Raw genomic sequence first — 22,117 nt, 5'->3', positions numbered from 1 at the left:
TGTTGCAAAAAGCAACACATGATACCTTCAGAGAATTACAGACAGAGCACCCAGTAGCCTTGGGACTGCTGACCATACCCTAGTATGAGAAGATGAGTTGTGTATTTTGGATCCTAAGCCAAAGATCCCCAGAGGCTTTGGTCTAGTCTTACTGGCCTGCCAAGCAAACTCCATGTTGTAGGGTCAAAGCTCCGTGTTTTCTATATGATATATATGATATAAATCAGGGTCCCAGGGAAGAGCTGCCAAGAACCTCACCCCCAGTTGTTAATGGCTCTGCCAAGCATGCTCCTAAAACTACTTTTCTTCTCCATACATCACGGCCTCAAGGAAAACTTTGGACCAGGCCAGACCACAACACAATTTAATAGTGCTCATTTCTTTGACAGGCAGAGTTGCCTCTACAGCATACACAGTCTCAAAACAAATGGCCCTGAATTGATAGCTAATAATCCGTGGTTCCTTTCTGAGACTTCACAAGCCTTCTCAACATTCTCCACTGTTCAACAAGAACAGACCTTCCATGATATCTCAGCGTGGAATTTACAGCCCTGTTTTTTAAAACACCTCTATCATCTGCTAACACAGTTATCTGTGTCTTAGGATTTTACTGCTGGAACAGATACCATGACCAAGGCAACTCTCATAAGGACAACATTTAATTGGGGCTGGCTTACAGGTTTAGAGATTCAGTCCATTATCATCAAAGTGGGAACATGGCAACATCCAGTCAGTCATAGTGCAGGAGGAGCTGAGAGTTCTACATCTTCATCTGAAGGCTGATAGCAGAATAGAGGCTTCCAGGCAGCTAGGATGAGGGTCTTAAAGCCCACACCCACAGTGACACACTTACTCCAACAAGGCCATACATTCTAATAGTGCCACTCCCTGAGATTAGCATATACAAACCATAACCATCTGGAAGCATAAAACGCCACAAAGTCACATTATTCTAACCTGCAGCCCCACATCTCTGATAAGGTTTTCTTTCTAGTTCCATTTTATTTATTTATTCCTGTTTGTTTACTTGTATAAATAGCCTGACCAAATCAACCGTAGGGAGAAAGGCTCTGTTTGTGCTGTGATTCCAAGTTATCATTTCAGAGATGTACAGGGAGGAACTCAAGCATTTACTCACATAACACCCACAGTCAAGAACAAACCGGGATGAATGACTGCACGGTGGTGCGGGCCTTTAATCCCAGCTCTCAGAAGGCAGCAGCAGCCCTGAGACATCTGTGAGTGCAAGACAGGTTGATTTTCTTACTGATATCTAGGCCAGCCTGGCCCTGTCTCAAAACCAAAACCATGCAAAGTAATAACAACAAAAACTATTAAGGACTGTCATTAACCTTAAAATGATCAATGTCTTAAATGTGAGAGGAAACTCACAGAATACAGTCTATAAAACAGAAGGCAGCTTGAGCAAACATGAAATTTAGGAGCCTATTTTTGGCCTCTGGGAACTTTTTATTATAAATGGTATGGAAGGCATCTTTTAAGGTATGCACCTGGTTTTTCATTGTTGTAGTTGAATGGTGTTCATTGTTTGCTCCAGGGAATTTCTGCCATCTAAGAACTGTCTGTGTGAAGCTTTTTCTTGGTTTTGAGGTCTGAGAGTTAACTGTTTTAGCTCACATTCAGGCAGCTCTGAACAAATGCCTGAATCATTTACTGACTGAGCTTTTAAGTTGTATGAATAATCATCTAATCACATGATGAGGGCTTCTGTTGTTCTCCAACCTTATTTCTGCACTGCTGGAGACAAGATTGTGAGGTCAAATATAGCAACTCTCTATCTGGGATCTTAAATTTCTGAGATTAATTAATGCATTTAAAAAGAAATCTTTCCTCTAGCATATACTGGTACTACCAGTAGCCAGCTTATAGCTTTAATTTGTTAGGTTAGTTTGAGACTGGCTAACGAGATTTCTATGTTTCTATTGACTCTCATGGGTGTAAATGAACATCAAATACATACTTTCCCCAAAGTTCTTTAAACAGTTCACAGAATACTATCAAGAGACTCTTTAGAAATGCTAAGAGTCATACAGTTTGCAAATCAATTGTAGAAATGGTCGAGCATATTAAAAACTCATCCTAGAGCCAAGGATGGCCAGCGATTAATAATACTTGATGCCATTGAAAGAAGAAAAGCTGAACTTTTCCTGAACTCTCTTACCCCTCCCATCCAGAGACTGTTCCCGGAACACTCCTGAACTTTTTACCCCAGAGTACCCCCTCCCAATTGGAAACTGTTCCAAGAACATTTTTAGATAAGGGTCTCCTGGAACAAACCCAGTTCAAACCCTCCCAACTTGAGACTGTGCCAGGAACATATTTTAATTAGGGGAACAAGCCTCAAAAACATTTTTGAGATAAGAACAACCTCGGAGAGTTTCAATAAATCAATATACATTGCCAAAATATAGGACACGACCCCTTGGTTACGAAAAGCCCCCTTAGAAAGTCCCTGGAAATAACCTTTGGCAGAACCCTTTAATGACGCACATTTGTACCTTCCCTGCCCTGCTCCCCCCTTACCCTTCTCCTATAAAAGCCTGTGACAAGTCTGGGCCAATTGTCGATTCTCCTCTGCACCTTGCTTGGTGTAAGAGTTGCGACCCCAGAGCTCTGGTTCATGTATTTGCTTGCTGTTGCTTTATAAAATCTTACTCTCTACATCTTAAGTTCGGTCTCAGTGTCTTCTTGGGTGCGCGGCTGTCCCGAGGCTTGAGTAAGTGTCTCCCTTTGGGAGTCTTAGAGTCTTTCACCATGAGGACCAGAATTTGAATAAGACTACATGTCAGTACATCACAAGTGCCTACAATTCCATCTCCTGTGATCTGATATTCAATTTGGGATTTTTCACTCATAGATTCCCCCACCCCCACCCCCGACCCCCAGGGAGAAAGGAGAAAATGAGAAGGGGGATGGGGAAAGGGAGAGAGGCAGGTACAGAGGGAAAGACAGAGAGACAGAGAGATTAAAAACAAAACAGAATCAATTTATTCTAGAGCATGGACTGAAGTCTCTGAACCTGTAGCCAAAATCAATTCCCCTTCAGTTACTAGATCACCTATTTCTTTCACAGAGATAATACAGGTGTGAAGTATCATGGAAAGACCAGCTAGAGTATCAGCAAAATGATCATGGTTCTTTCACCTGAAACTGAAAGCAAAACTAATTCTCACCTACTACTCTTATGCAAGTGAACAATATCACACTAAATCTTAATAAATGTCACAAACAACAACCAAATCAACTCACATTCATGAACATGTCCAGATTATAATAGAATATATAATTAGAATAGAATAGTTTTCAAAATTTAACATAAGCCTTTATTTAATTTTTTTGATAGGTGCTATATAGAATCATTGAGGTTTTTTTTTTTTTTTTTTTTTTTTTTTGGTTTCTTGAGACAGGGTTTCTCTGTGTAGCTCTGGCTGTCCTGGAACTCACTTTGTAGACCAGGCTGGCCTCGAACTCAGAAATCCGCCTGCCTCTGCCTCCCAAGTGCTGGGATTAAAGGCCTGTGCCACCATGTCCGGCGAATCATTGAGTTTTTATTAGTATTTATATAAACAGACACATAAAAATATCATCAATGAAAGTCTCACAGAAGAAAACCAAGAATGAAATACAAGTGGTAAGAAGAAATATAATTTATTTTGATTCCATGTTACAGTTCTATCATTGCAAGACAAACTCAAGAACATTGTATTTTATGGCCAATATTAAATAAGGAAAACCTATAAATCCAATCTAAATTTTTATACTCTAATGATGTTGATGTTGATGATAATAAAGTATGTGTGTGGTTTGTGTGTGTGATGTGTGTGTGTGCACGAGCGTGGATGTATTTGTGTGTTTGTGTATTTATTTTTTTTTTAAATGCAGTGTCTACAGGTACAAGAGGATGCCAGACATAATGGAAGTGAAGTTACAGGGGTTTGTGAACTGCTAGTCAATTAACATAAGCCTTTACATTGAGCTATCATTGAATCGCAGAATGAAAGGAACTGTCATTGTTTTGGTAAACAGTGACAATTCTTGGAACATTTTGAGGTACTAATCCCAACTTCTTAAACATATTTTTTCATTTAATATTTTGGCTATTTTCTGTGGTTTGTTAATTTCTTCTACTTAAAAAGGTATACCTGTAGACGGGCGTGGTGGTGCACACCTTTAATCCCAGCACTCAGGAGGCAGAGGCAGGCAGATTTCTGAGTTCGAGGCCAGCCTGGTCTACAGTGTGAGTTCCAGGACAGCCAGGGCTATACAGAGAAACCCTGTCTCGAAATCCAAAAAAAAAAAAAAAAAAAAAAAAGGTATACCTGTGTTTGTGTGCCATGGAGTACATGTGGAAATCAGAGAACATCTTACATCTGTCTGTTTTCTCCTTGCTCCACCTAAGTTCCAGAGATGAAATGCATGTAAGCAAACTTGGTAGCAAGTATCTTGCGTTAGTAAGTGACTTTGGTGCCTTTAGGTATTTCCTTGAGTGGTGGTGTGTGGATATTCATATGCTATTGTCCAAGTGTAGAAATCAGAGTATAATGTGTGGGAGACATGTGGATCTCTCAGGAATTGACTTCAGCCATCAGGCTTAGCACCAAACACCTTTACCGTCTGTGCCATCTCACAGGCACACATTGTGTTTCTGAGATTCTGTTTATGGGAGTTTCCTAATTACAAGTTTTTATGTTTAGTCTTCAAAATAAAGTAACACACATAGAAAAATGAGGGTATGACTATCATTTTGGCTTGCAAGTAGGGATTATTATTCAGATTATCCATGGATTTATATACTTGTATGAGATTTTAAAAAGGAGATACACCTTTTACTGGTGGAATGTTACTACAAGTGTTATTTGCAGACCAGTGAAAAGGCTTACTGAGAAAACTTCCTCTTGGGTACAAATCTGGCAATGTGAGCTGGATATTCAGAATCGATGTAAAGAAAGGGTCCACACAGTTATCATCCAGTTATCATATCTACATATCTGCATCTGTCTACACATCCATAATCATATCACACAGGCACACTGCAGAGAAATTTGTTTAAAAAATATAGCCTAAGGCATTAAAGCATCAGGCTCCCATTCTCACTAAAGAGGACAATTCTCTTACAAGCAGGACAGTCAGCCTCAGACAGAGACAAGCTCCCTAGGCATTGGCTATCCAGTGCAATGTGATCAGCCCAGAAACCATAAACACACAGCCAAAAATAAGAAAATACTCAGCAGGTTGTAGTCATACATTAAGAGCTTACTTATACATAACAAGGAAAAATTTGGGACAAGATGGAAAGAGGACGAGGGTGTGTGAGATGTAATATATTTTAATCAACCAGTATAAAAGGAAATTTTAAATAAAAAAGTAAGGCTAGAGAGATAGATGCTTCAGCAGTTAAGAGCACTGGGTGTTTTCCTGAGGACACAGGTTCCAGTTCCAGGACACATAAGGTTACTAATAATATGTTATGACTCCAGTTGCTGGGATCGTCTGCCTTCTTCTGGCCTCTGTGGGTTCTGAATAGACTCATGCAGGCAAACACTCATTACTAACATAAAAAAGAAAAAAAAATCTTTGTGGATGTCACAGTCTTGAGAGAGACAGCAGCCAGGGTTGGTAAAAATGAACTCTTTCTTATCCTGCATGGCAACAGCCATTGCCTTCCTCTGAGCCAGCCTGCTCAGAGGTGAAAGCAGCCTTCAGAGCATAGAATAGCTCAGCGTAGCTGTTCACTGTAAGTACAGTGTCTACGGTGACAATAGGTGATCTTTCCTTGATGTTTGCTATATTTGTGCTCTCTCGCATTTTGTATGTGTGAAAATTATTCTATTGATACATCTATCTTTAAGAGTATAAAACATAATTAACAGGTAGTATTGGCTCCTAAGTAAGCTACATTCACAGACTCATTTACTTATGAGGAACCTGCCTGACTCCATTTTGAAGGCAGCAGCCATTATGCTGTATTTTTAAAAAATAGGTTTCCATTTACTGTGAGAGCTGAGCTGCTGCTTTTAATTTTGTTTCCTGGAGCCTGACTTGCCCCAACTCATGACCTTGATTTATTTTTGAGGATGCCTTGAACATTCCTGACCCTTCCTAACCACTCTTGCTAATCACATAGTGACCATAGTGTGTGTTTTTGAGATATTTTTTCATATTACTTTACTGCCTCCATGTAAGCTGCCTTCTGTAAGCTGGCTTGGCAAATTCTTATGATTTTACTCCTTAAAGTGGGTCAAAAATGAAGGGTTTCTCTCTTTAACCTGACTTAGGGGGCAGATGCTGGCTAGCTCTTGGGTGCATCCCAATAAAATCAAGCTTGGTTCAAATTTGGCTCAAAATTGTGGTAGTGGCCTTATTCTCTCCTGGCTAGATTAACACATGATTTTCATTTATGATCTTGTGGTACAAGATGAACATGCCGGAGACATTTCCTTCCATCTTTTAAGATAATTTTCTATGTTCCTGCTTGACTTTGAGTTAGAAGGCACATAAATGTCTCTGCTTTTAGATTGTGACCATGTTCAAAAGTGTGTTTGTTAAATGAGCATTCTGAGGAATAGGCAGAACTCCACATGAATGTGTCCAGGCTTCCCTAGAAAAACCCCCATGCTTCCTTTTTTGAGAAACAGCATTGCTTTGGAAATGACTCCCATGCCCATACAGGTAAGAACTTTGGCTCAGCATTTCTGTCTTGTCTGCTGCGATAGCAATTTTTGATAGTCAGACTGAATACATCTGGAATTAACTAAAACCCAAAGGGCTGAACACATGCGAGGGATTTTAATTAAAGTTTTTAAAGTGGAAAGACATTTCAGGATCGTTTGAGGTGACAATATTCACATTTAATCTGGGCCACACCTTCTGGTAGCAGCCTACTTTTGTAAGTTCATTCCTTTACTGGCATTAGAGCCCATGTCTTTAAAATAGTGGGTTATACTGAAGACCAGCTGAGACAACCAGCCTCATGGACTGAACTACTGAATTCTTCAACTTTTAGTTGGTAGACAGCCCTTCTTGGACTTGCCTGTGAGCCATTCTAATAAATCCCTTTCTACATACATAGAGATCTGTTTTATCACTTCTGTTCATCTAGAGAACCTTCACTAATACACAGCTATGTTCTTTTCACCTTAACTCAGGAACATGCTGGCTAAGAATAGTGTTCATAAAAGGCATGTTTCTCTGAACCAATTCATTCTAAGTATTCAAGTTACCATGGAGACTATACTTTTCATTATTACTAATTTGTCAGGAGACAGGCCTGCATTTCATGAGGAAAACTCCTATAGGAGTGGAGTACCATTCAGCCTTCTGGTGGGAGATATACCTATCATTGTGTTTCTGATCTGGTTCCAGCTTTTCTCTCAGGATATTCTGACGTACCCTTGCCTCCCAGGTTACATGTAGTTGAACTTCACCTAGCCTCAGTGTCAAGCAACAGAACAAACGTTTTGATTCCTAAAATCTCTCCTTAATTGTTAATATTGTGGCTCCCTTCTACTTGTGGGACACAAAAATCACTCCACTCCACATTGTGTAATGAGATGCACAAGCCAGCCACCCAGTGTCCAGGAGGAAGAAGAAAATGTTGCTGAGTGCAGAAAGGCGGAAGGGTGAATGGTTGGAGGCAGGGGCAAATGCGACTAAAATGCAAATATGTGCATATCCGGGAAAGGTCTGGGCTTGGGGTTGATATCAGCTCCAGCAAACACTGTGCTGTGTCCCTTCTGCATTCTCTAAGCATAAGGGGGAGGTTCTTGTCACTCAAGTCTCATTAGCCAATCGGACCCTCGAGGCGGACCTCCAGTCAGAAGGGGAGGCGGGCTCTTCCGGGGGACTTTCTGCAGTCTGGAATCTGAAGCTTCCTTAGTGCCAGTGGTTCTTCGCCACTACCTGCGGCTTGAGGGGAATGCGCACGAGCTTGGGAGTGAAGATGTGGTGAGCGAGGGGCGGTTGCCTGGTGAGGAGTGGGCTTGTGAACCTCGGGAGCCCGAGGTTGTGGTTGGTCCTCCCTGGGGTTGGATGGGAAGTAGTGGTTAGATGCAGCCTGCCGTGAGACTCTCTGTGGTATTTGCATCTCCCTAGACCCCAGTGGTGGCCTGGGAGCTGCATCTGCGCAGAGCCTTGGGAACGGGCAGTGCGTAGAAGTATCCTTGTAGTCAGTTTCACCAGGCTTTTGTTGCATCTGAAGATGGCAGTTTGACAAACGCAGAGAGTCCCAGTTTCTCTAGCATCTCTAAAATTTCTGTTTAGGAGTACGATCCATTTGGAGTTAGTTTTGGGGAGGTAGTAAATGGCGTTTCATGTGTTCGTTAGCACTCCACTAATAATCTGTGATGGAGAAGGGTAGACTTGATGATGGAAAGGATTTACCAATGCTTAGGAGATAATAAGTCACGCAAAGTAGAGTTTAGCTAAGGGTGGGCTGCCTCTAAAGCATCCCAAAGATGATAAGTAGTATGCTAACCAGGCTTGTTAGACATGAGGTGATCAGAAACACATGTCCACTCACCAGAATTGTCTTGACATTTGGCCCCAAACTATAACAAAAGATTTACAACCAGCCACTAATGCAATCCGAATATTAAAAGGCAGTTAGTTGTCTAAAAGCTATTCAAAGAAGTAGTGCATGGTCACAACTAACTAACATCAAGGTCTGGTGTGCTATAAAGGTCGAGTTTTCCCCACTAAAAAAAGCATCGTTTTGCCCAATGGGTAAGACACAGCTCTTTGAAAAGGAAGGGCACTGTTGTGTTGAGGGCTGGCCTGATGTAGCAAGGTTTTCCCTGAGGCTTTCCTGTGTGGAAAAGGAGCATTGCCCCTTCTCAAACTGAGGAACGAACCTGGTAGATCCAGTAGAAACCTGGATTGACACAGTTAAGTCAGCTCAGAGGTTTGAGACACAGGCCACTCACTGGCTGTAGCTGTGTGTCACGGGTTATACATCTCAACAGCTAACACTGTGCCCAGAGGCAAGGCTAATCGCTATCTTATTAATGGCATTCCCTCTACTAAGGAAGGATCGACTCTTTTTCCAGGTCAATAGTGCTAAGATTTTTTTTTCAATTATTTTTACCTTTTTAAATTTTTTTAACTTAATAAGATGTACATTTTTAATTTTATTTGGTTTTTTTTTTTTTTGGTTTTTTGAGGCAGGGTTTCTCTGTGTAGCCCTGGCTGTCCTGGAATTCACTTTGTAGATCGTGGAATCCTTTCCAGTTGAGCTGGCCTCGAACTCAGAAATCCGCCTGCCTCTGCCTCCCGAGTGCTGGGATTAAAGGCGTGCGCCACCACGCCCGGCCACTTTTTATTTTCTTAATTTAGGTTATATGTGGGAAACTGAGACAGTAATTTAAATAAAAAAGTGTTTTGTTTGTACACGTAGAAGAGGTAATGGAGCAGAAAAGTGAGAAAAGCAGAGAGAACAACTGAAGGTGAATCCCCACAGGGAAACTCCAAAGCAATGTAAAGCACACGAACAGGAGTTTCCCCATCAGGAGAAGCAGCTGGCTGGGGTCATGCATTTACACATCACCTCCAGTCAGCGATGTGTTAAAAGTTGTCCGTCAAGGGAGATGATACCCTTACATTTCAGCACCCTGAGCCTGCTGCGATGATTTAGGGTGACAGGCAAAACTAAAATAGCAAGAGAGACAAATATACCAAAGGGCTTAGAGTTAGCAGGTAGGCAGGATGCACTGGTGTGCTCAGTAGAGTAATACAGACAGAGCACCAGCAATGCTGACCACATTTATCATAGCATTCTCCAACCAAGTGGTGGTCCTATGCTACACGGTGTACTGTGTACCCGTGGTAGCTAAAGCATCAGTTAAGTACAAAGTTATACATCCTTTTTACCTTTTAAAAAAGTCAGTTATTGGTATCACTTTTTAAATGTAATTTTCTTTAAATGTGTCACTGCTCCAATCTCTATTTCTTTCTGTTCTCCAGTGTTTCCTTCTCGTTAAGAATTTTATTCTGTTTTTCTCAAATGCTATTTATGCATTGATTTCTGTTTACAGCAATGTCTCCCATAGCCCAGGCTTGCAATTTATCATTGCTTTCCACACCTAATCCTGCCTCTGCTGCCTACTGCTTGAAAGGCAGTCCTGCAACATCTTCCAGGCTGGTCAGGGAAAAGGGAAAAAGAGACCAATGAATGAATGATTGTCCTCTGCCCTCCTCGGCTTCTATTAGGAAGTTACAAATGAAGAGGAACTTGTGTTAGAACCAAGTTCACTGACCAACTTTGAAACTGCTGTAGTCACAGCACAGAAAGGCAGGGGCAGGAAGGATGGTGAGAGCTTTTTTGCTCTGGCAACAGTAGGAATTACCAATGAGTACTCTGGGAGTCAATTCATTGATCACTCAATGTCCTGTTTCTTGGGTCCACAGGACAGGGAATCAAGAATCTGAATAAAGAACTGAATTTACGTCTAGGAACCAAATTACTGTAGTTACACTAGTTTAACCAGTACAGAAGATCTGGTCAAACTGACATGGCCATGTCTAAACAGGAGTGTTGCTTTTCCTGGATGAAAATGGAGAGTCTGAGAGAAAAGGTGTGAGTAATCCTAGGTGTGGTCTTCTACAAATCGATAGTCCCTTGAGCAGGTGGGGCCATAAAGCTGGGTTTCAATTTTAAAATATAATTTTTGAAATTGTAATTACATCATTTCCAAATTATTTTTCCTTTCTCCTATATACTCCTTTATGCATTCTATGAAATGGCCTCTTTTTGCTTTAATTGTTGTTACTGGTTGAATTTAACCTAAATTTGGCTGCAGGACTTCCCAGCTGTGAGATCAAGAAATGGCTCCACTAGACATTGAGTATCAAAGGGACCTCATGTCATGGAAGAGAGACAGGAAGTGCTCTGGGAGACTGGAAGAATTTCTACTAAAATACAAGTTTTCCAGACTAGGGACCTGTCTGCCTCTATTGTGGAAGGCTTGTCCTATTTGAGTCTGTTGATTTCTGCTCACCCTGTAGGGGAGCTGCTATGTCCTATGCTCTGCTGGGAAGCCCTAGCTAATGAGAGACTCTGGGAAGTCCTAATAATCAGAAACACCAGTGAAAGGTAGTTTGTGGGTTCCTTCCAGAATTCTCTGGTGCTGCTGTAGGGAGCTGTGATGGAGACTACTTGCCATACCATGGTAGGTGTGGGGGTCTACTGACTAGATTAGGGGAGATCAGGCCAGCTATGCTGTCAGAGTCATTGGGACTGGGATGGAATGTGAACCAGACTAGATTCTGTTGAAGCATGTGGAGACTTGGGTAGTGTCCCCTGGCCTCTGAGCTTCCCTGAGTGTGGATTGCTGTGGGATGCTGTGGTTCTTGTAACATCACTACCCAGTGTGCACACACAGGCATTCTGAAGGTTTGTCTGGTTTTTAGAACTTCTGAATGTTGCATTCTACTTTCAGATTTGTCGTATATAAATATTACAAATGGTTTAGAAACTGGTAGAAAAGAGGTGATGGGGATCATCCTTCAGTGACCCTGTACTACAGAACCTAGGCCTGGAGAGATGGCTTAGTGGTAAAGAGCTCTTGATGTGTTTCCAGAGAACCAGAGTTCAGTTCCCAGGATCCATATCATGTGGTTCACAACTACCTGTAACTCTACCTCCAGGTGGTCTGATGGTCTTTTTTTTTTGGTTTTTCGAGACAGGGTTTCTCTGTATAGCCCTGGCTGTCCTGGAACTCACTTTGTAGACCAGGCTGGCCTCGAACTCAAAAATCCACCTGCCTCTGCCTCCTGAGTGCTGGGATTAAAGGCGTGTGCCACCATGCTCTGATGGTCTATTCTTAACCTCTCTGGGCACACACACACACACACACACACACACACACACACAGCATAGACACAACAAAGACACAAGCACAGACACATATTTGTGTGTAGAGCCCATCTGCACTCTCCCTCATGTCCACTGTTCCTACATTTCACTTCAGAAAAGAGCAGGCCTCCTCGTGATATCAACTGAAAAAGGCAAAACAAGATACAATAAAACTAGGCATAAGCCCTCATTTCAAGCTAACCCACTAGGAAGAAAAGTGTTCCTTGAGAAGGCAAAAGAGTCAGAGACACCCCAACCCCCACTATTAGTAGTTCCACAAAATCCCCAAGCTGAACAACCACGGCACATACGCAGAGGACCTAGCATAGAACCATGCAGACTCCGTGATGGTTGATTCAGTCTCTGTGATTACCTATGAGCCCCCCCTTAGGTGGGCCATATTCTCATGGTGTCATCGACTCCTGTTTCCAGCAATCTGTCCTCCTCCTCTTCCTCAGGGTGCCCCAAACTCCACCTGATGTTTGGGTGTTGGTGTCTGCATCTGCCCCCATCAGTTGCTGTAGGAATCCTCTAGGCAGCATCTGTGAATAAAGTAGAATTTCATTAAGAATCACTTCATTGATTTTTTTTATTATTATTATCAGTCCAGTTACATTCAACCTTAGGTCTCTAAACCATATACCTTCTGATTCCTAGCCATATAGGCAGTGTTGGCCATGGGCTCTCTCTTTGCTTGGGCCACAAGTTAGGCCAGTCTTTAGTTGGCCACATCTACAAGCTCTGAACCACCACTGCCCCCAGCATATTTTGCAGGCAGACCAGGTTGTGAGCTCAAGAATTTGAGGCTGGGTTGTTCCAGTCCCATCACTGGAAGCCTGGCCTGGTTATAAGATGTTTTGTTTAGGCTCTATATCTTCCATAACTAGGAGACTTCATTAGAGTCACCCTCAGAGTTTCCAGGAAGGTTCCACTGCACTTGGTTTCCACATTGGTCCATAAATGCCCAGCTATTTCAGTAGTCTTTCCTCATACTCTCATCCTCCTACCCTCCTTCCTTTACCTGTTCTATCCTGTTCCCAGCATCATCCAACACTCCCCAACACCAAGTCACTGGGAAAATCTATTTCCACTTCTCCAGGGGATCCTCCCTCTACCTTGATCCCCCAGAGCCCTTTTTATTTCTTAGCCTCTTGGGGTTCTTAGATTGCAGTGTAATTATCCTTAACTTAAAAGCTAATACGTGCTTTTAAGTGAGTACATACCATGTTTGTCTTTCTGGGTCTGGATTACTATACTCAAGATGGTCTTTCTAGTTTCATGCATTTCCCTGCAAATTGCATGCTCCTATTTTTTTTTCTAACTACTGAGTAATACTCCATTGTTTAAGTATACTACAGTTTCTTTATTCTTTCTTACATTGAGAGACACCTAAGTTGTTTTCAGTTTCTGGCTATTATGAATAAAGCTTCTATGAGTACAATATAATACATATGAATATAGTTGGATGGTGTCTTAGTCAGGGTTTCTATTCCTGCACAAACATCATGACCAAGAAACAAGTTGGGGAGGAAAGAATTTATTCGGCTTACACTTCCATACTGCTGTTCATCACCAAGGAAGTCAGGACTGGAACTCAAACAGGTCAGGAAGCAGGAGCTGATGCAGAGGCCATGGAGGGATGTTCCTCACTGGCTTGCTTCCCCTGGCTTGCTCAGCCTATTCTCTTATAGAACCAAGACTACCAACCCAGAGATGGTCCCACCCACAAGGGGCCTTCCCCCCTTGATCACTAATTGAGAAAATGCCTTACAGTTGGATCTCATGGAGGCATTTCCTCAACTGAAGCTCCTTTCTCTGTGATAACTCCATCTGTGTCAGGTTGACACAAAACTAGCCAGTACAGATGGCCAGTGTCCTTGTGGTAGAAAATAGGGTCCTTTGGGTGTATGACCAAGAGTGATATAGCTTTTGGGGACCTGGTGGATTGATATTGTTGTTTTTCCTGTGGGGATGCTAACCCCTTTGGCTCCTTCTGTCCTTCCCCTAACTCCTCCATTGCGGTCCCCACACTTAGTCCAATGGATGGCTGCTTGCATCTGCATCTGTATTGGTCGGGCTCTGGCACAGCCTCTCAGGGGACAGCTATACCAGGCTCCTTGTCAGCAAGAGCTTCTGGGTATCAGCAATAGTGTCTAGGTTTGATGTCTGCAGATGGGATGGGTCCCTAGGTGGGGCAGTCTCTGAATGGCCTTTCCTTCAGTCTCTGCTCCACACTTTGTCTCTGTGTTTCCTTCTGACAGGAGCAATTCTGGATTAATACTTTTCAGATGGGTAGGTGGCTCCATCCCTCAATAGGGGGCAATGGCTATCCACTGGATATGGTCTCTACAGGTTATCTGCACCTTTGTTGGGTATTTTGGCTAATGTCATCCCTGTTGGGTCCTGGGAATCTCTTCAGTCCCTGGCCTCTGGGACTTTCTAGTGGCTACCCATAGTTTCCCACCCCCCACGTCTAAACACCTCCACTCACTTTCCTGACCCTTTGTCCTTCTCTTCTGTCTCCACCCACACCTGATCCTGCTCCCCCTTTAGTAAATCTTCCTCTCTCCCTTCCACATCCTTCTCTCCCTCCCTTCGAGATCCCTCTCCCCCTCTACCTCCGTGATTATTTTCTTACCCCTTCTGAGTAGGACTGAAGCATCCATACTTTGGTCTTCCTTCTTTTTGGGTTTCATATGGTCTGTGAGTTGTATCGTGGGTATTCTGAACTTTTTTTGGGGGGGGGGCTTAATATCAACTTATCAGTGAGTGCATACCATGTATGTTCTTTTGTGACTGGGTTACCTCACTCAGGATGATTTCCATCCATTTGCCTGTGAATTTCATGAAGTCATTTTTTTTTTTTTTTTTTTTTTGGTTTTTCGAGACAGGGTTTCTCTGTGTAGTCCTGGCTGTCCTGGAGCTCACTCTGTAGACCAGAAGTTTTTAATAGCTGAGTAGTACTCCATTGTGTAAATGTACCACATTTTCTGTATCCATCCCTCTGTTAAGGGACGTAAGACTTGTTTCCAGTTTCTGGCTATTATAAATAAAGTTGCTATGAGCATAGTGGAGCAGGTGTCCTTGTTACATATTGAAGCATCTTTTGGGTATATGCTCAGGAGTGGTATAGCTGGGTCCTCAGGTAGTACTATGTCCAATTTTCTGAGGAACTGCCAAACTGATTTCCAGAGTGGTTGTACAAGCTTGCAATTCCACCAGCAATGGAGGAGTGTTCCTCTTTCTCCACATCTTCGCCAGCATCTGCTGTCACCTGAATTTTTGATCTTAGCCATTCTGACTGGTGTGAGGTGGAATCTCAGGATCTTTTTTTTTTTTTTCATTTCTCTGATGATTAAGGATGTTGAACATTTCTTTAGGTGCTTCACAGCCATTTGAGATTTCTCAGTTGAGAATTCTTTGTTTAGCTCTATACCCAATTTTTAAATAGGGTTATTTGGTTCTCTGAAGTCTAACTTCTTGAGTTCTTTGTATATTTTGGATATTAGCCCTCTTTTGAATGTAGGGTTGGTAAAGATCTTTTCTCAATCTGTTGGTTGCCATTTTGTCTTATTGACAGTGTCCTTTGCCTTACAGAAGTTTTGCAATTTTATGAGGTCCCATTTGTCAATTCTCTCTCTCTCTCTCTCTCTCTCTCTCTTTTTCGAGACAGGGTTTCTTTGTGTAGCCCTGGCTGCCCTGGAACTCACTCTGTAGACCAGGATGGCCTCGAACTCAGAAATTTGCCTGCCTCTGCCTCCCAAGTGTTGGGATTAAAGGCGTGTGCCACCACGCCCAGCCTTTTTTATTTTTATTTTTTTCAATTCTTGATCTTAGAGCATAAGCCATTGAAGTTCTGTCAGGCATTTCCCCCCTATGCCCATATATTTAGGGTCTTTCCCACCTTCTCTTTTATTAGATTCAGATCCAGTGTATCTGGTTTTATGTGGAGGTCCTTGATCCACTGGGACTTGAGCTTTGTACATGGAGATAAGAATGGATCAATTTGCATTCTTCTACATGCTGACAACCAGTTGTACCAGCACCATTTGTTGAAAATGCTGTCTTTTTTTTTTTTTTTTTTGCACTGGATGGGTTTAGCTCCTTTGTCAAAGATCAAGTGACCGTAGGTGTGTGGGTTCATTTCTGGTTATTCAATTCTATTCTACTGATTTACTTGCCTGTTTCTATACCAATACCATAGAAGTTTTTGTTTTGTTTTTATTATTATTATGTATTTTACTTTATTTTATTAGATATTTTCTTTATTTACATTTCAAATGCTATCCCCAAAGTTCCCTATACCCTCCCCCCACCCCCGCCCTGCTCCCCTACCCAGCCACTCCCACTTCCTGGCCCTGGCATTCCCCTGTACTGGGGCATATAAAGTTTGCAAGACCTAGGGGCCTCTCTTCCCAATGATGACCAGCTAGGCCATCTTCTGCTACATATGCAGCTAGAAACACGAGCTTTGGGGGTACTAGTTAGTTCATATTGTTGTTCCACCTATAGGGTTGCAGACCCCTTCAGCTCCTTGGGTACTTTCTCTAGCTCCTCCATTGGGGGCCCTGTGTTCAATCCTATAGATGACTGAGCATCCACTTCTGTATTTGCTAGGCACTGGCATAACCTCATATGAGACAGCTATTATCAGGGTCCCTTCAGCAAAATCAGGCTGGCATATGCAATAGTGTCATGGTTTGGTGGCTGATTATGGGATGGATCCCCAGGTGGAGTAGTCTCTGGATAGTCCATCCTTTCGTCTTAGCTCCAAACTTTGTCTCTGTAACTCTATTCATGGGTATTTTGTTCTGTATTCTAAGAAGGAATGATGTATCCACACGTTGGTCTTCCTTTTTCTTGATTTTCTTGTGGTTTGTAAATTGTATCTTGGGTATTTTAAGTTTCTGGGTTAATATTCACTTATCAGTGAGTGTATATCTAGTGACTTCTTTTGTGATTGGGTTACCTCACTAAGGATGATATCCTCCAGATACATCCATTTACCCAAGAATTTCATAAATTCATTGTTTTTAATAGCTGAGTAGTACGCCACTGTGTAAATGTACCACATTTTCTGTATCCATTCCTCTGTTGAGGGGCATCTGGGTTCTTTCCAGCTTCTGGCTATTATAAATAAGGCTGCTATGAACATAGTGGAGCATGTGTCCTTATTACCAGTTGGAACATCTTCTGGGTATATGCCCAGGAGTGGTATTGCTGGATGTTCTGGTAGTACTATGTCCAATTATCTGAGGAACCGCCAGACTGACTTCCTGAGTGGTTGTACCAGCTTGCAATCCCACCAGCAATGGAGGAGTGTTCCTCTTTCTCCACATCCTCGCCAGCATATGCTGTCACCTGAATTTTTGATCTTAGCCATTCTGACTGGTGTGAGGTGGAATCTCAAGGTTGTTTTGATTTGCATTTCCCTGATGATTAAGGATGCTGAACATTTTTTCAGGTGCTCCTCAGCCAATCGGTATTCCTCAGTTGAGAATTCTTTGTTTAGCTCTGTACCATGGGGTTATTTGAATTTCTTGGAGTCCAGCTTTTTGAGCTCTTTGTATATATTGGATATTAGTCCCCTAACAGATTTAGGATTGGTAAAAATCCTTTCCCAATCTGTTGGTGGCCATTTTGTGTTATTGACAGTGTCTTTTGCCGTACAGAAGCTTTGCAATTTTATGAGGTCCCATTTGTTACTTCTTGATCTTACAGCACAAGCCATTCCTGTTCTGTTCAGAATTTTTTCCCCTGTGCCCATATCTTCGAGACTTTTCCCCACTTTCTCCTTTATAAATTTCAGTGTCTCTAGTTTTATATGGATCCTTGATCTACTTAGACTTGAGCTTTGTACAAGGAGGTAAGAATGGATCAATTCTCATTCTTCTACATGATAACCAACCGCCAGTTGTGCCAGCACTATTTGTTGAAAATGCTGTCTTTTTTCCACTGGATGGTTGTAGCTCCCTTGTCAAAGATCAAGTGACCATAGGTGTGTGGATTCATTTCTGGGGCTTCAATTCTATTCCATTGATCTACCTGTCTGTCGCTGTACCAGTACCATGCAGTTTTTATCACAATTGGTCTGTAGTACAGCTTAAGGTCAGGCATGGTGATTCCACCAGAGGTTCTTTTATTGTTGAGAATAGTTTTTGCTAGCCTGGGTTTTTTATTATTCCAGATGAATTTGCAAATTGCCCTTTCTAACTCAGTGAAGAATTGAGTTGGAATTTTGATGGGGATTGCATTGAATCTGTAGATTGCTTTTGGCAGGATAGTCATTTTTACTATATTAATCCTGCCAATCCATGAGCATTGGAGATATTTCCATCTTCTGAGATCTTCTTTAATTTCTTTCTTCAGAGACTTGAAGTTTTAATCATACAGCTCTTTCACTTCCTTAGAGTCACACCAATGTATTTGATATTTTTAGTGACTATTGTGAAGGGTGTTGTTTCCCTAATTTCTCTCTCAGCCTGTTTATCCTTTGTGTAGAGAAAGGCCATTTATTTGTTTGAGTTAATTTTATATCCAGCTACTGCACTGAAGCTGTTTATCAGGTTTAGGAGTTCTCTGGTGGAATTTTTAGGGTCACTTATATATACTATCATATCAATGCAAATAGTGATATTTTGGCTTCTTCCTTTCCAATTTGTATCCCCTTGATGTCCTTTTGTTGTTGAATTGCTCTGGCTAGGACTTCAAGTACTATATTGAATAGGTAGGGAGAAAATGGGCAGCCTTGTCTAATCCCTGATTTTAGTGGGATTGCTTCGAGTTTCTCTCCTTTTAGTTTGATGTTGACTACTGGTTTGCTGTATATTGCTTTTATTATGTTTAGGTATAGGCCTTGAATTCCTGATCTTCCCAAGACTTGTATCATGATGGGGTGTTGGATTTTATGAGTTGATAACATGGTTTTTTTCTTTCAGTTTATTTAAACAGTAGATTATATTGACAGTCCCTGCATCTCTGGGATGAAGCCTACTTGATCATGGTGGATGATCTTTTTGATATGTTATTAAATTTTATTTGCAACTATGTTATTGAGTATTTTTTCATCTATGATCATGAGGGAAATTGGTCTGGAATCCTCTTTGTGGATTCTTTTTGGAATATTTGTGTACTTTAGGTATCAGGGTGACTCTGGCCTCATAAAATGAATTGGGCAGTATTCCATTTGTTTATATTTTGTGGAATAATTTGAATAGTATTGGTGTTAGCTCCTTTTTTAAAATGACTGGTAAAGTTCTGCTGTAAAACTGTTTGGACCCGGGCTTTTTATGGTTTGGAGAATTTGAATGACTGCTTCTATTTTCTTAAAGGGTATAGTCCTATTTAAATTGTTTATATGATCTTGATTTAACTTTGGTAAATGGTATCAATTGAGAAAACTATCCATTTCTTTTAGTATACAGATATACAGGTTTTGTGGTATACAGGTTTTAAAACTATGACCTGATTATTCTTTGGATTTCCTCAGTGTCTGTTATGTCCTCCTTTTATTTTTGATTTTGTTAATTTGGACACTATTTCTATGTATTTTAGTTAGTGTGGATAAGGGTTTGTCCATTTTGCTAATTTTCTCAAAGAACAAACTTTTTGTTTCTTTGATTCTTTATTATGTTCTCTTTATCTCTACTTTATTTTAGTCCTCAGTTTGATTTTTTTTCAGTGTCTTCTTTTTGGATGTGCTTATTTCTTTGTTCTATAGCTTTTAGATAGTGCTATGAAGTTGCCTCCTAGTACTGTTTTCGTTTTGTCTCATAAGTTTGGGTGTGTTGTACAATTATTTTATTTGAATTCTAGGAAGTATTTAAGTTTTCTTTATTACTTTCTTGATACAGTATTTATCAAGAAGAGAGTTGTTAAGTTTCCATGAGTTTGTAGAGTTTTTGTTATTTCTGTTGTTGAAATTCAGCAATTCATCTTTAATCTCTGGGTGGTCTGACGGGATGCAGGGGTTATTTCAATTTTCTTATATCTACTGAGACTTGCTTTTTGACTGAGTATGTACCCAATACTTCTTGGAGAATGTTCGGGTGAAATGTTTTGTAGTTGTATTAAGTCCATTTGGTTTGTAACATGTGTTAGCTCCAGTGTTTCTCTGTTTACTTTTTATCCAGAAGACTTTTTGGTTGGTGAGAGTTGCGTATTTAAGTCTTTCAGTGTGCGAGGGTCAATGTTTCGTTTAAGCTTGATTATGTGAGTGCCATTGCATTTGGAACATAGATGGTCAGACTTAAGATGTCAACTTGGTGTATTTTTCTTTTGATGACTATGAAATGTCCTTCCCATTCTCTTGATTAATTTTGGTTTGAGGTCTATTTTGTTAGATATAGAATGGCTATAGCAGTTTCATTCTTAGATCCATTTGATTGGAAAATCTTTTTCTAATCTTTTTCACTGAGGTAATGTCTATCTTTGATGTTGAGGTATGTTTCGTATATACAGCAGAAGGATGGATCCTGTTTTCACATTTATTATGTTAGTCTGTCATTTTTATTGGAAAACTGAGGCTATTTATCTTCAGAGATATCAGTGACAAATGGTTATTAATTTCAGTTGTTTTGTCGTTGTTGTTGTTGTTGTGTGTGTGCAGGGGGGTGGGGGTGGGGGGGAGAGAGAGAGAGAGAGAGAGAGAGTTCTTTTACTTTAGTTTTGTTGGTGTAAGATTATTTTTTGCTAGTTTTTTCATGGGTATCATTAGCCTTCTTGGTTCAGAGTTTTCCTTCTGACTCCTGTAGGCCTGGATTTGTGGATATTGTTAAATTTGACTATACTGTGGAATATCTTATTTTCTCCATCTATGGTGATTGAAAGTTTTGTTGAGTATAGTCACCTTGGCTGGCATCTGTGGTCTCTTTAGTTTATAGTACCTTTGTCCAAGATTTTCTAGTTTTTAAAGTCTCAGTTGAAAAATTGGGTGTAATTTTAATAGGTCTATCTGTATATGTTACTTGGTCTTTTTCCCTTACAGCTTTTAATATTCTTTCTTTGTTATCTATATTTACTGTTTTGGTTTTCATGTGGTGAGGAGACTTTATTTTCTGGTTCAGTCTATTTGTTGCTCTGTATGCTTCTTATGAATGTTAGGTCACTCTTTCTTTAGGTTAGGAAAGTTTTCTTCCATGAGTTTATTGAAATATTTTCTGGACTTTTGAGCTAGTATTCTTCTCCTTCCTGTATTCCTGTTATTCTTAGGTTTATACTTCTCATGGTGTCCCAGATATTCTGGATATTTGTGGCATGAGTTTTTAGATTTAACATATTCTTTGACTGATGTATCTATTTTTTAAAATTTTTTAATATTTTTTTATTACGTATTTTCCTCAATTACATTTCCAATGCTATCCCAAAAGTCCCCCATACCCTCCCCCCCCCCACTTCCCTACCCACCCATTCCCAATTTTTTGGCCCTGGCATTCCCCTGTACTGGGGCATATAAAGTTTGTGTGTCCAATGGGCCTCTCTTTCCAGTGATGGCCGACTAGGTCATCTTTTGATACATATGCAGCTAGAGTCAAGAGCTCCGGGGTACTGGTTAGTTCATAATGTTGTTCCACCTATAGGGTTGCAGATCCCTTTAGCTCCTTGGGTACTTTCTCTAGCTCCTCCATTGGGAGCCCTGTGATCCATCCAATAGCTGACTGTGAGCATCCACTTCTGTGTTTGCTAGGCCCCGGCATAGTCTCACTTGAGACAGCTATATCTGGGTCCTTTCAGCAAAATCTTGCTAGTGTATGCAATGGTGTCAGCGTTTGGAAGCTGATTATGGGGTGGATCCCTGGATATGGCAGTCTCTAGATGGTCCATCCTTTCGTCACAGCTCCAAACTTTGTCTCTATAACTCCTTCCATGGGTGTTTTGTTCCCAATTCTAAGAAGGAGCAAAGTGTCCACACTTTGGTCTTCGTTCTTCTTGAGTTTCATGTGTTTAGCAAATTGTATCTTATATCTTGGGTATTCTAAGTTTCTGGGCTAATATCCACTTATCAGTGACATATGGTGTGAGTTCTTTTGTGATTGGGTTACCTCACTCGGGATGATGCCCTCCAGGTCCATCCATTTGCCTAGGAATTTCATAAATTCACTCTTTTTGATAGCTGAGTAGTACTCCTTTGTGTAAATGTACCATATTTTCTGTATCCATTCCTCTGTTGAGGGGCATCTGGGTTCTTTCCAGCTTCTGGCTATTATAAATAAGGCTGCTATGAACATAGTGGAGCATGTGTCCTTCTTA

At 41.1% G+C, this 22,117-nt stretch overlaps 1 protein-coding gene and 1 long non-coding RNA gene across 2 annotated transcripts in view; one reads left to right on the top strand and one right to left on the bottom strand.

Moving 5' to 3' along the window:
- Positions 1-22,117, top strand: part of LOC147002409 (uncharacterized) — a 79,976-nt gene that overhangs the window by 41,824 nt on the left and 16,035 nt on the right.
- Positions 12,283-22,117, bottom strand: part of LOC147002408 (uncharacterized) — a 48,391-nt gene continuing 38,556 nt past the window's right edge. The window contains exon 3 of the long non-coding RNA XR_015048640.1: positions 12,283-12,411. This is a non-coding gene — a long non-coding RNA (uncharacterized LOC147002408). The remainder of the gene's footprint in view (positions 12,412-22,117) is intronic.

This window comes from Mus caroli, unplaced genomic scaffold, assembly GCF_978045245.1.
Source record: "Mus caroli unplaced genomic scaffold, Mus_caroli_1 scaffold_10, whole genome shotgun sequence".
NCBI classification, from domain to species: domain Eukaryota; kingdom Metazoa; phylum Chordata; class Mammalia; order Rodentia; family Muridae; genus Mus; species Mus caroli.
This window is presented reverse-complemented; position numbering and strand designations above follow the sequence as displayed.